Source organism: Dioscorea cayenensis, unplaced genomic scaffold (genome assembly GCF_009730915.1).
Source record: "Dioscorea cayenensis subsp. rotundata cultivar TDr96_F1 unplaced genomic scaffold, TDr96_F1_v2_PseudoChromosome.rev07_lg8_w22 25.fasta BLBR01000168.1, whole genome shotgun sequence".
NCBI lineage: Eukaryota > Viridiplantae > Streptophyta > Magnoliopsida > Dioscoreales > Dioscoreaceae > Dioscorea > Dioscorea cayenensis.
In genome coordinates, this window is record NW_024086559.1 from 40,651 (window position 1) to 54,493 (window position 13,843).

Genomic DNA, 13,843 nt, shown 5'->3' on the forward strand with positions numbered 1-13,843 from the left:
AAGATTGAGTTTTGACGGAGAAGGGCAGAGGGTCTATTACGAAGACAGCGAAGCCAAACATGGTGCCAGGGATCCGGCAAGAGGGCATCCTGGTCTTCAATGGTTTTAATCTCAGCTTCAAGGTTGGCGATTTCATTATCGATAGGCCGCAAACCTGCCGATCTCCAAGAGATAAGGTTAGCACGGGCCCTAGTAATGGAGTGATGAAAAGAGTGCATAGGAGAGGAATTATTATCCAAATCAAATGCATTAACAATGCAATAATGACAGTTATTGTAATCAAACCAAAAGTTATCAAATCTAAAAATGGGTTTCTTAGTAGAAATAGACGAGTGGGCAGTAAGAAGGAGAGGAGAGTGATCAGAACAAGATCTCGGAAGATGCTGGTTGGCAATGGAGGCAAAATTGGCCACCCAATCAATATTGGCCAGGAATCTGTTGAGGCGTGCCCATCGGCAGGCCAAACCCAACTGATTGTTACTCCAGGTGAACCTAGAACCAACAAACCCAAGATCCAGGAGATTATTTTTATTAACAAAGTTTTTGAAAAAACTGGACTTAAGAGAGTAAGAACGAGAGTACCTCCCTTTAAAATCCAGATCATAAAGGATGGCATTAAAGTCTCCAGCCATGAGCCAGGGAAGACTAGTAGAAGTGATACCCGAAAGGGTATTCCAAAGAGCTTTTTGATCATTCAAGATCTGCGAGTTGTAAATAATAGAAAAGATCTACGAACCATCCTTAGAAGTAATAACTAGGTTAAGAGACATGCGAGTAGCAGCAACAGGAGTCACCCTTCCAAGGTTACGTGACCAAAGAATGATGATACATCCAGAGAGGCCCTGGGCAGGGATAGCCACCCACTCCCAAGATCTAGCGAACCTGTTATAGAAACGGAGCGAACGATCAGTGTCCGCTTTAGTTTCAAGGAGACAAATAATAGTGGGTTTAAAATGACGCATAAGATCCTTAATACGATCAATAGTACGAGAATTGGAAACCCTCCTACAATTCCAAGACATAATCCTAATATGACTCATCATATAAACACAACACAAAAAGAGATGAGAAGTTAGGAAGTGGAAGTAGATCTTCCTTTTTTGGATCGGGTTTTGTTTTTAGAGGGAGCACGCCTGGCTAGGGCTTCCAGTTTGATATCCTTGTGGTAGTGGGAAAAGAGCATGTCATCATCAGGTTCCAAAAGTGAGCCAGAGTCCTCAGAGCCCAGGACTGAACCATAATCATCCAAGTCCTCCATCTGAAGATCAGCTTTGGAAGGGGCTAGAAGAGCCTTCTTGATATTGTCTACCAGGGAAGAGTAGGTTTGATCTGGTTCGTCGTTGTGAACTGAAGAGAGAAGTAAAGGAGAGGAAGGTTGAGTGTAGGAAGAGGTATTGTGGGGGTCTGACGAGATAGAGGGGGGCCAGTATCCTTGGGATGGTGGGGAGAAGAGACAAGGGCTAAGTCAGAGCATGGGGCAGTGCGAGTGTCAGGAAGCCTCTCGGGCTGCGTGGGGGTGGCTCAAGGTTAGAAAGTGCCTTGGAACTAGGGAAGGGATTTATGTGGTGTGTCTCGGGACTAGAGGGAGTCCCCTCATCAACGGGCGAAAGAGATTCAAAGGGATTAGCCTTCTCGAGATGTGGAAAAGCAGTAAGATTTGACAAGTTGACAGTTGCATGTGCAGAGCCGCGGCGCGATCGTCCACCACGTGATGGGAAGCGAGAAGGTGGTTCCAAACCATGTTGCCACGTGTCCGGATCCAGGCCTTCGATTCCAACACGTCCCTTCGGATTAGGGTTTCGATCTCCGACACGATTTCAGCCGCGGCCACGGGGTTTCAACCAAGCACCAAACTCCAGAGAATCCTCCTCTCCCTCAGTGAAGAGATTTGGAGCAGGGTTGCCATCCAGGCCGCAGTCCGTCATCCTTTCATCGGCCACTGCAGGAGACCGACGCTGATCATCTACCTCCATCTGCAGATCCGAGGAGGCAGATGGTGGCTGATGAGCAGGAGCCTTTTTCCGGCTGCTGATGAAGGATCAAGAGGACTTGCCGTGCCCAACTCTGCCACAGCCATAACAAAAAACTGGTAGTTTTTCATTCAAAGCAATAATGAAAATAGAATTATCACAATAGTTAACCCATGTTCCCTTCTAGAGGGGGAGATCAAGATCGATTTCCACACAAATACGAGCATTTTTGGATCTTGTTAGCTTCAAGGTGTGTTCATCGATTTTAAGGACTCTTCCAAAATGGGATGCAATGGTTTCAAGGACATCTCCATTCCAGAGCTCCATGGGGACATGGTGTGATTGAATCCAGACTGCTACAAACGAGAGCTTTTTGAAGGCCAGTTGAAATGATTCTCGCCATTCAGAGATTTGGAGGATACGCCATTCGACGGTCCAAGGGCCTTTCCAAAGGAGTTTGGCTTGCATTTCAAGTGAATCACATCGAATAAAATAGAAGCCGTTCGGGAGATCAGTGATGGAGAACGTCCCTAGATTATGCCAGGCTTCAGCAAGAGCTTGCTTAGCTTGGTCCAGGGGCAGGGACTTGCCGAGGAATTTAGCATAAAGCGCATATTGCATGGAGTCTCTAGCAGTAAGCCATTGATCACGACCAATAGTGATGCAGTTTTTGACAGAGTTCTTCAGACGATCAAAATGTGTTTTTTGGAGGTGGAGAGGGTTCTCAAACAAGGGAGGCAAGGAGGAGGATCCCACAATCTTAGTCCAGGAAGATCCTTTGGGAGCAGCAGTGGAGGGATCAGGAGGCTTCAGCGGAGGTTTTCGAGGTGGTTTCAACGGGGGAGGGGGGAAGTCATGGTTTCAACGGGGGGTTCACAACCACTGGCAACACCTTAAAGCCCTCCAAATGCTTGTTTGCAATACAATCAGAATGATATAATCTTAATAGAGAAGTAGGGAGAGAACAATAAATAGGTTTGTTTGGTACATAGCCTATGCTAAAAACTAAAAATAACAATAAGTAAAAAAAAGTCCAGTCCAATGTTCTCTAAGATTTTTGCCTTAGGCTAGTCATAAAAATAAATTTGAGATCTCAATTGCTTAAAAACAATTCCGTTAAAATAATGGTTGAATCTCCCAACCATGATTAATAGAAAATTTTCACAATTCTTTTTTTTATAAAACACAATTTTTTTTTTGATAAAATAGAGAAATTACAATTCTTTTCATATATTTTGATATTTCTTTTAAAAGAATGATTAGAATAATCGAATTGTTTATCCAGAGATCGTGTCTCAAGTAATGTTGTCAAACCTGAACTGACCCGTCCGGTACAACCGGAAAAACCAGGAACCGGACATGAGGCCGATTCGAGTATATCCTCTAACTCAGCTTGGAAGCAACCCGGTTAAAAACCGGTGACTTGGTTGGTTTACTCGAGAGCCAGTTGACCCTGTCGATTTACTTGGGTTAAAAAAATAATTTAAAAAAAATGAGAGTGCTGATGATGAGAGGAAGCCATGAAGGTTGAGAGAACAGAGGTGAGAGAAAGTGAGGGAGAAAGACAAGAGAGCTCCGACGGCAAGAGGGAACAGCCAAGAGAAAGTGAGGGAGAGAGAAGAGAAAGAGAGAGAGAGAGAGAGAGAGAGAGAGAGAGTTAGAGTTTTGCTTTTATCATGGAAGCCTATTAATAGTAGGTGTGTTTTAGTTTAAAAAAGTGGATAGACCACTTCAATTAAAATAGAAAAGAAAATAGTACATCAGAACACAGAAGTGCGAGACAGACGCACTGACAAAACAGAACAGAACATAGCAGACCACAAGAAGTAAGAACAAAAAACAAAATGGCCAAGAAAGACCCCAAAAAGATCAGGGAGGGCAAAGAGACTCCTCAACCTCCCTGGCCCATCACAACAGCTACCCCGAGACCTGCTCCTGTGTCTCCTCAGAAGGCAATGTACCTCCTGACTCCTCCACACGCGGGCCTAGGAACTCCAGACTGCGGTGAATGACTGATGAGGCCTCTTCAAACTTTGCACTCCCACCAGCATCCACTGAAGAGAACCATGATAAGAGCAGGTAATCAACTTTTAACATAAGAGAATAAGAAGGTATGCAATTCGCATTAAAAATGCAATCAATCCTAGCTAGCCAAATACACCACACAATCGCTTTCACAACTAGATCCCCCACAATCCTCATACTAGGTCTCACAGCCTCTCTCCAAACTTCCCTAAACAGCATGCATCGAATCTGAAGCCTCTGGAAGATGGAGAAGACAAAACAAAGTACTCCCACACTAGTCTAGCAAACGAGCACTGGAAAAAAAGTCGATATGTAGTCTCAATAGCTGAGTGACACATGACACAAGTAGCTATGGGAAACCGATTATATCTTCTACTTTCAATGTTTGCCAATATTAGGATTTTATCTTTCTAAACAAGCCAATTGAAAATACTAATCATCTTTGAACACAGGTTGCGCCAAAAGAAGCGCGCCACCTGGCAACGTAAATCACCATCATTTAAGAAGCCATAAAATGATTTGACAATAAAGACACAATTTCCTATAAGTCACCACCATTTTTTATCCCCGCGGTCCCTTTCTGGCCCCCTCGATCGATTTCTAAAATAAACAACGTCCTCATTATCCATGAAAGGCTCCTCAGAGCAAAGGAATTCAAGATCATGGACAGAACCATTAGGGTTCAGAGTCTTTTTGAATTCCTCTGGCCAGATATACATAGGCGCCCGACCGTTCAACCATTGGTCTTTCCCAAAGAGTGTCTCCATCCCCTAGAGAATACAATGAGCAACACAGCTTCTGAGAGCAGGCAGACAGTTCAACACCCCTTTCCAGAAGTAGGATATCCTTCATGAGTATCTAGGGAATAGATTCCACCTAGATACACCATAATTAAATTGTACCACCTCTGTACCACTCCATGATTGATCAGTCAAAAATTTCCAGGACCATTTCCCAAGAAGAGCCTAATTAAAATTATACATATCTAAAATCCCCCAATCCCCTTGGTCACGAGCCTACAAAGGTTGTTCCACCCAACCAAGCGACATCTAGGATTGTCAATGTAGGTACCAGACCAAAGAAAGTCCTTTTTGATATGGTTAATTCCATTGATGATCCAACAAGGTAGATGAAATAAGGACATCTAGTAAGTAGGTAGAGCTATGAGCACCGAGTTCACCAGCGTGAGTCTACCCCCTAACGATAAATGATGCACCTTCCATGAGGATAATCTTCTTCTAATTTTCATGATGAAACCCTCCCAATCTTGTCTTCTTGGTCTTCTCCCGGCAATTGGAATACCTATATAAGTAACTGGAAGCAAGCCTCTCTCACAGCTTAGCGTCTCTACGGTCTCAGGGTCAGATAATACCCCCCAAGTAGAAGAGGACATACATGTTTTGGAGAAATTAGTTGCTAAGACAGTCATACCTTCAAACACAGACAAAATGAGTTTCACAATTCGCAAATCCTCAAGGCCCCCCGTGGTTAGTACCAACAAATCATTAGCATAGTGCAAATTACATCTGCTACGGAAGTCCCCCTAAGGCACTCCAACCAAAATTTTGGATCGAATCGCATTGGAAAACATCGAACATAACACATCTGTAACAAGAACAAACAATAGCGGGGATAATATGCCCTTGCAATCTATGCTTATGAATACTAAAAATTAACTCCTCCGCCAAAGCAATGTTGTCCATGATACATCTCCCCTTCAAAAAGGCAGTCTGATCAATGTCAACCAACCTGTTAATAATCTTACCCAGCTGAGTTGCTAGCAGTTTAGAAATAATTTTTAAAGTGAAATTTATCAGGCTGATGGGTTGATAATCTCCTGGGGACTCAAGGGTGTCCACCTTCGGGATAAGCGCAATATAAGCCCAGTTAATTCTTTCAAGATTAACCCTACCAAAGAGAAAATCATCACACAGCTTCCAGAGATCATCCTTTACCGTATCCCAATACTGTCTGAAGAAAAATAGAGGGAAGCCATCAGGTCCTGGAGCTTTATCTCAACCGAAATCAAACACCGCACTCTTGATTTTCTCTAACGTGAAGGGCATCTCCAACTGGGATAAATCAACAACCTATTTATGCTCAACAACTTCTCAAGGTCCATTAGAAACCTAAAAGGCCTCTTATGACCAAAAAGATGTTGAAAATGCTCAGCAAACATGGACCCCATCGCACGTGACTCTTCAATCATAACTCCCCCTTACTGATCGAGGGAATGAAGTTTTTGTTTTTTCTCCCATTGGCCACAGCGTGAAAGAACTTAGTGTTGTCATCCCCTTCCTTTAACCATTGTAGCCATGATCTTTGCCTCCAGTAGATCTTCTCTTGATTACGAATCTCAGTCAACCTCTCCAACAACAACTGCTCATATGACCATTTCGTCAGTGATAAATATCTGTCTTCCTTCGCTTGGTCCAATACATCCAACACATTTAGTAAAGCCAACTTTCGCAGTTTAATAGACCCAAAGCAAAACTTAGCCCAATGTTTTAGATTCATCTTTAACCGCGAGAGTTTTTTTGCCATGATATATGCACCACAACCCAACAAATCACCATTGCCCCACCACTGCTGAATAAGCTCCTTAAACCCCTTCGTTGAGTCCCAAACAATTTCGAACCTGAAGGGTCTTGGGATAGAATAATTCTGCCCGACCTCTAGCCGGATCGGCATGTGATCCGAGCCCATTCTCGGTAGACTATTTTGGCTAACTTTAGGAAAACACTCCATCCATGCAGTGTTAACTAGAAAACGGTCCAACTTTACCCATACCAGCTCCACTTGTCCATTAGTCCACGTAAATCGTCTCCCCAACGCCGGAGGTTCCCTAAGATCCAAATCATGCATAAAAGCGTTTGCATTATGAATGTCCACCAAGTTGGGGGTGCCTGAGACTTTGTCTTCAGCCACAAATATAGAATTAAAATTACCGCAAACCACATAAGGAAACTCGAATTGTCTCTTACAAGCCCTTAATTCATCCTAGAAGTCGCTCTTCCAAGAACGTAGAACCGGACCATTTACCGAGGTACACCACCACAAAAAGTTACCCAGTTTGAAGCAGAATTCAATAGTCAAACTAAACTCGCCCACAGACACCGCTCGACCATTCAAGACTACACTGTTCCAATCAACAATGATGCCATCCGACGAACTTTTAGCAGGCACCAAAGCGCATTGATCTAAATGAGTGCCACCAATCTCTCCCCATAATGCTCGTGAAACTAACTCCAACTTGGACTCTTGGAGGTAACAAACAACAACAAAATGCAAATTAAGAAAGTCCTTAACTAGGAAGCGCTTAGCCGGCTTCCCTAAGCCCCTTAACATTCCAAGAAACAATATTCATGATAAATTATTAGAACCCGTGAACCCAGCAATGGTTGCCACCAACTCCCGGCTAGGAGTAGCAAGGTTCTTTTCCAAAAAACTAACATGATTAATGCAATGCATCTCATTAATAGAGAAATGAATACGACAAGCATTATAATGTTTAGCAATTTGTTCATTAGACCAATCAGAAAAAAGCAAGGGTGTAATGTGCGCACCTTTGGAGTCTGTCCTCTCCTGCACCCTTCTTTTTTGCGGACCGAGGTGGATCCAAAAGAAAACCCACTTCCTCGTTGAATCAGGAAGAAGGCTTCTTTTGTCGCTCACTCTTTCTTGGTACCAATCACAGAATCAGCAGGAGAAAATCCCAAACCAAATTGAAAATTAGGCATTGCCACCCTTAGATTCTTTTCAAATTCTGTAACTAAATCATCCGATTCCAAATCAGTCTCATCAATTGCCTTATCCGAGGACTGATCACCTAAACAGTCTAAAACCTTTCCTCCCTCTAAGGATTCGATTTCACCATCAGGCGAAACCTCATTAGCTGGGACCATAAGCCATGTCCTAGATAAAAAATGCCATAGAAAACCATCATGAGGTGTCAAATTTGGCTTCTCATTTATGTTCTTGAAACCCATACAAGATGGGCCCTAAAAATCTCCACCAGCCCCAACTGTAGTATTCTCTAAAGAACCTGATCCATTGTGCTCCAAAATCAACCCACCAACCTGTTCACCAGAGTCAACGCTAAGCATTGGCCCAACCCCAACATTGCCACCTCCCAATGCGTGGTCCACTTCACAAAGAATGAGAGGGTCCTCAGAAGTATATGAGCCCAATACCAAGCCCACTTCACTTTCCAACCCCAATAACAACAGCGAGATAATCCAACGCCTTGACCTCACGACTCACAACCCGCTCCATCGACAACTTAATGAGCGGCTCCACAGTTCGCTCCACCAGTCCTCTATCAACCATAACCACGTCAACCTCGGATGGCTTACACGTCGCCAATCTTAGAGTCAGATCATGGACCCGCCATGATTCGATACATAGCCATCTCGGGCGTGACGTCAAAGCACTCACCTGACCCGCCCGGCCAAGCTAGAGAGACTGAGCTCTTCCACGACCAGTGAATCGACCCAGGCTCTCCGAGCGATAATTGGTCCACCCATTTGTCGAAAGACCAGCCTCCGACTGCCGGTGGAGGGATCCTAGCTCAACCTCCAAGGGAATATTGTCAGGGAGCAGTGCTCAACCTCCGTCGAACTAGCACCGGGGGAGAGATGCTCTACCACCGTCGGGGCCACCTTTTAGAGTTTGGGGGCATCAACCTCAATCACCAAGTACGTCCGATCAGTCTCAGTTGTAACCCTCTACTGTACACTCCCTCCTTCACTACGCTGTGACAGGAGAGAAACTGATCCCTCCCTGTCTTTTGTATGGGAATACCGACGGTCCTGCACAATGGCCTTTTGTTTCCCTTTCCCCGGGATGTTGTGCTGCTCTGGACATTATATTTTCTCATCCTAGATTGCAATCTAACTCCATCGGCAACTGCACCCCCTTCTGTTTCCGAACCAATGCCAAGACAAATATTTTGTGTGGTAGCGAAGCCTGCGACAGCGATACCAACTCTCTGACCAGCCTTAGCACCTCGGCAATGACCTCCCAGCACCAGCCATGCAGTGGGAGATTCCAAATAGGATCCATAGACCGTCACCATCAGCACGTCCGCTTGCACCCAACTCAACCGACCATGGTGCAACCTTCATAGAGCATGGCCCATCCCTGGTCACCGCCCGGAAAGATCCCAACTTGCAAACCTAGTTAACTTCATCTCGACTGGCTAGCGACACTAGGAAATTACAATTGTTGAGTGGGGTGACTGATCCGGCTAACTTGCTGCCGATGATAGTCGGGATAATCTCAATAATACTAGAGTCATTAACAAATCCATCAACAAGAGAAATCACCGCCACGTTGGCTAACTCTTCCCTCAACTTAGCAATAGGCAGTGAAAGAGAGATTGATACTGATGCACGAGAACTACGGGGCACATTAAGACTCTCATGAGAAGAACCCCCTTGTCCACCATCCAAGCCACCTGCACCACTAACCTTTTTCGACATTGAGGGTCCCTTCCAGACCTCCCCATTTCTTGGACCGGACGTGCAACGGGTTCCGAGCAGGGCTCTTTTTGATCTCCACTGGACAGCGTGTTGCCATATGTTCCACACACGTACATCACGGACACACAACTTGATGACGACAGTCAGCGGTCCTGTGAGAGGACCGAAAGCAACGGCCACACGGAGATCATTGCGGAGAACACGGGCGCTTAAACCTAGTCATTTTCAAAGGTCCATGCTTCTGCCCCACTACAACTCCGCTCCTATTACTCAATGACGACACCTTGACTTTCCCCGAAAGAGGATGAGGAAACCGCTTGCACATACGACATTTTCTACACACTTTGCTCATCAATAGTAGAAACGACCACTTGATTACCAGCTAAACCTTTCACACTTGCTCCGGCAACCTTGCTTTCCCCACCTTCTTCTCCGGCCTTACTAACCTCACCACCTTCTCTTGTAGAACGCCAAAGATCTCCCAGGAGACTCATCTTCTCTGGCCTTCCCCTCCACTTCTTCATTATTGACATAGCTTTATTTTTTTTCTTTTTTCATTTTTAACTTATGCCAAGCCCAAGCTTTATTTCTCTTTGTTAGTAGCCCACCAAATTGGCTGAAACCCAACACATGGGAACTGAGGTAAGTGTTTTTAATCCTTTCAAATCGTCTGCACTCAATCCATCTAGCATTTCCTAACCAAAGTGATGATGCACAACATTTGCAAGAGAAAATTCAACTATGGAAACTGGCAACTGCATTCCTTCTTTGGCCCAACACCAAATGAAAACTCGAAATCATATCATCTGAAACCTAAATCTTTGTTAATAAATTTATCCAGTATGAACTCTTCGAGGAAGTCTCAAGATTTTAGATACCTCCATATTGCTATCACATGATCACTTTCGTTATTGTGGTAATCTTGCAGCCCTCCAACTCAGTATCCTTGATTCTTTAAAACACATCTTATTCAGATCCTCCTTGGTCAACATTGAACTTTTTCCATCCGCCATCTTCATCTTGTCTTGGAAGTTCTCCATTACTTTTGGATTCCAAATGAGCACTGCCATGGCCCACTCCAAGAATATGCATGAGGTAATTGTTCCAGGAGTGAATACATTCTGCAAAAATGTTGGAGAATTACAAGATTGAAGATCAACTAATTATAGAAGTGCATTGTTTTATGTAGGGCCCTACCAAAGTTCATTTTTAGAGAAGATGATTCACACCTGATTCTCGTATCTCTTTGTGCAAGAATTTAGCGTTTTCTTACTCAAAGATTGTTTGAATGTACAGTTAGTTCTCAACCGCAAGTTTGTGTCTGATTATAACCATGACTGAGCAAATGCCTCAGGGATTATCAGAACTTGACATGTTGAAGAACTAAAGGATTCATGAAATAATTTTTATCCCATGTTGTTTTTAGAGATATCAATCAATCGCCACTTGTTTTTCCTACTTCAGTTCATATATATACATATATATATCAAGGATCCAGAATTGCTGGCAACCATGTGTTATCAGAAGCAGAAGTTCATTCCTAACAGACAAAAAGACATTGTCACATGTTATTTGTTGTATCATCTTTTGCACTAGTTTAGAATGTTGACATTAAACATGTTTTGATTTCTCTCTTCTTTACTACCTTTTGTACTAGTCTATCAATATTAAATTGGAACATGATTTTTGATTGCTCCAGTTCAAAGAATCATTCACAGAGAGTGTGTATTGTTGATTCTACTAGGCTTGTGTCCATCCATTTGATAGATGTTATTTCAGCTTCATTATACTCAATACATAGAATAACTATTCAGATTTAACTAGTCAAGTTGCCAATATTTCCAAATCTGCTATCTTTTTCCACTCCTAGTTTAACAGCAGAGTGCCTAGAAGCATTATGTCTATCCTTAGGTTCTCCACTGCTTCTTTTCCTTTCATGTACCTTGGAGTCCTGATCTCTCCTAAAAGGCTCAACTCTTTGTCTTTCAAATCAATTGTTGATAAGATTTGCAGCACTTGTGCTAGATGGAAACACTCAAAGCTGTCTTTCGCAGCCAAGTCCACCCTGATTAATTCCTCCCTTCTAGCGATCCCAAACTATTATCTCTCTATTTTTCCTATCCCTGAATCTGTCCTCTCTGAGATCTCCAAAATTGTTAGAAGTTTCTTTTGGCATAAAAGTGGCAATGGAAAGGGCATCCACGCAGTTTCTTGGAGTCGGATTACCATGGCAAAATCTGAGGGGGGTCTTGCTCTTCGAAACTTATCTTTGGCCAAACATTCACTCAAAGCTAAGCATGTTTTCAATTATTTAAACAAGACTGATATTACTTGGGTCAATATTGTGCAGCTCAAATATGGTCATGTTAACTTTTGGAAGGATACCATCCCTCGCAAATGCTCTTGGTTTTTTCAAGGATTATATCACACTGCCAAAATTTTAAGTCCTTTCTGCAGAATATTAGCTATTAATCCTTCCACTACTTCTATCTTATTTGATTCTTGGTGTTCTGATATTCCTATTGCTTATATGCCCACTTTCATTAATATGCATATCAGTCTAGAAAATCTCTCTTGCTCTGACCTCTTTATTAATAATAGCTGGGATTATGATCATTTTTATAATATTTTTGGCTCCCATGCTGATGAGTTTTTTACTAGAGTAGGTTACATTGATCACTCTACCCCTAATGTGTTGGTCTGGGGTTCCAAAGCTGTTAATCACAGAATTGCTTCCAATGTTTATCATACTTTAAATTGTGACACAGTTAATCCCTATCCTTGGGTTGGTTGGAGGAAAATTTGGTCTTTAAAAGTTATGCCTCGTGTAAAGCACTTTCTTTGGCTTTTGTTTAATGGTCGTCTTGCTACTACTGATTTTTTATATTCCATTAACTTGGGTCCTAGACGTAATTGTGTTTTTTGTAATCTTATTGATGAAACCCCTGAACACTTGTTTAATCATTGTGTTAACACTCAAAGTACTTGGAATTCCATATCTGTTATTACTTCTAAGAACTTCTCCTTTCCTGATGGATTTTGTATGGGTAACTGGCTGCTTCAATCTAAATTCTCCCTTAACTCTAAAGTCATCATTGCTCTGATAGCCTGGTATATTTGGAAAGCTAGATGCGAAGCCATTTTCAGGGACACTAAGCCTAATTTCATTAACATTGCTTACAGGGCTACTTCTCAAGCTTTAATTCTCATCTCTGTTAGCAACTCTCCCTGCAGGAACCTCATACTTAATAACTTCTGTAAATTTGATGGCCTCTTCCTGTTTGCCGCTTCTGTTTGGAATTGTGCCACTCAAATTTACAGAGGTGCTTTTTTGATTGCTGATACTAATTTTAAAATCCCTCTTGCTGGAAGACATTGCAATTATGCTGAATCTTAGCTTTTTGCTGATCTTCAAAATCTGAATATTGCTCTGCAGACTGTCAATGATCATAGTTCACAGATTAAAGTCATCTTCATCACCAGCTCCACCGTCCTGGATGTCCTTCGTTCCACAAATCATACTTGTTCCTGGCAATTCTTGCATTGGATCAATGATATCAACCGGCTGCTCCAAGCTTTGGATTCTCCTCGACTCTGTGTCATCCCATGTTCTTGCCTGAGTATTGTTACCAAATTGGCCTCCTGTGGTCGCAACCTTCACCAAATGTCCTTCTATCATGCTGGCCATGACCTCCCTCATTGGATAATGAAGTTGTTTAACACTGCTGGTTTCTTCTTTTAAGTTCTTTTGTATTTTACTTTTCCTTGTTAGCTTTCCTTCTTAATTCTTAGCTCTTTATTTTGTACCTGGTTTTCTTTCTTTTTGTTCTGTTTTCTCTTTTAATAAAAGCCTCTGGGCTCCTTCTCTTAAAAAAAAATACATAGAATAACTCTTGGACAAACAATGTTGAAAATGCTTCTTATACTGATCTTCACTTCTAATGGACTGTCTTGCCTTTCTCTTCTTTTGTTATTCCTCTAATTCATGTTTGGCAGTCTTTGGATTAACTCACCTTTTATTTCAATAAATTATGTGGTTTATCTATTTAAAAAATTCACAGCTCTTCTTATAGTTATCAAACAATCCTCATGTTCAAGCCAGTAGTTCTCGAATTGAAAAACTTTGGAGTGACATAAAACATTATGAGAAGCACTCAAAAGAACGGGACAGTAATCAAAAGAAATCCTTAGAAGATGAGAGAGAACATGAGATTTATAATTTAAAAGCTAATTGGGATTAACTAAACAATGATCAAGATGAGCCCGCCATCAAGCATGACCTAATTGACCATTACACACAAAAAAAAGAACTCAAATACCCAACATGCAACAAACAAAAAATTATCATGGATGAAACTGGAAAAT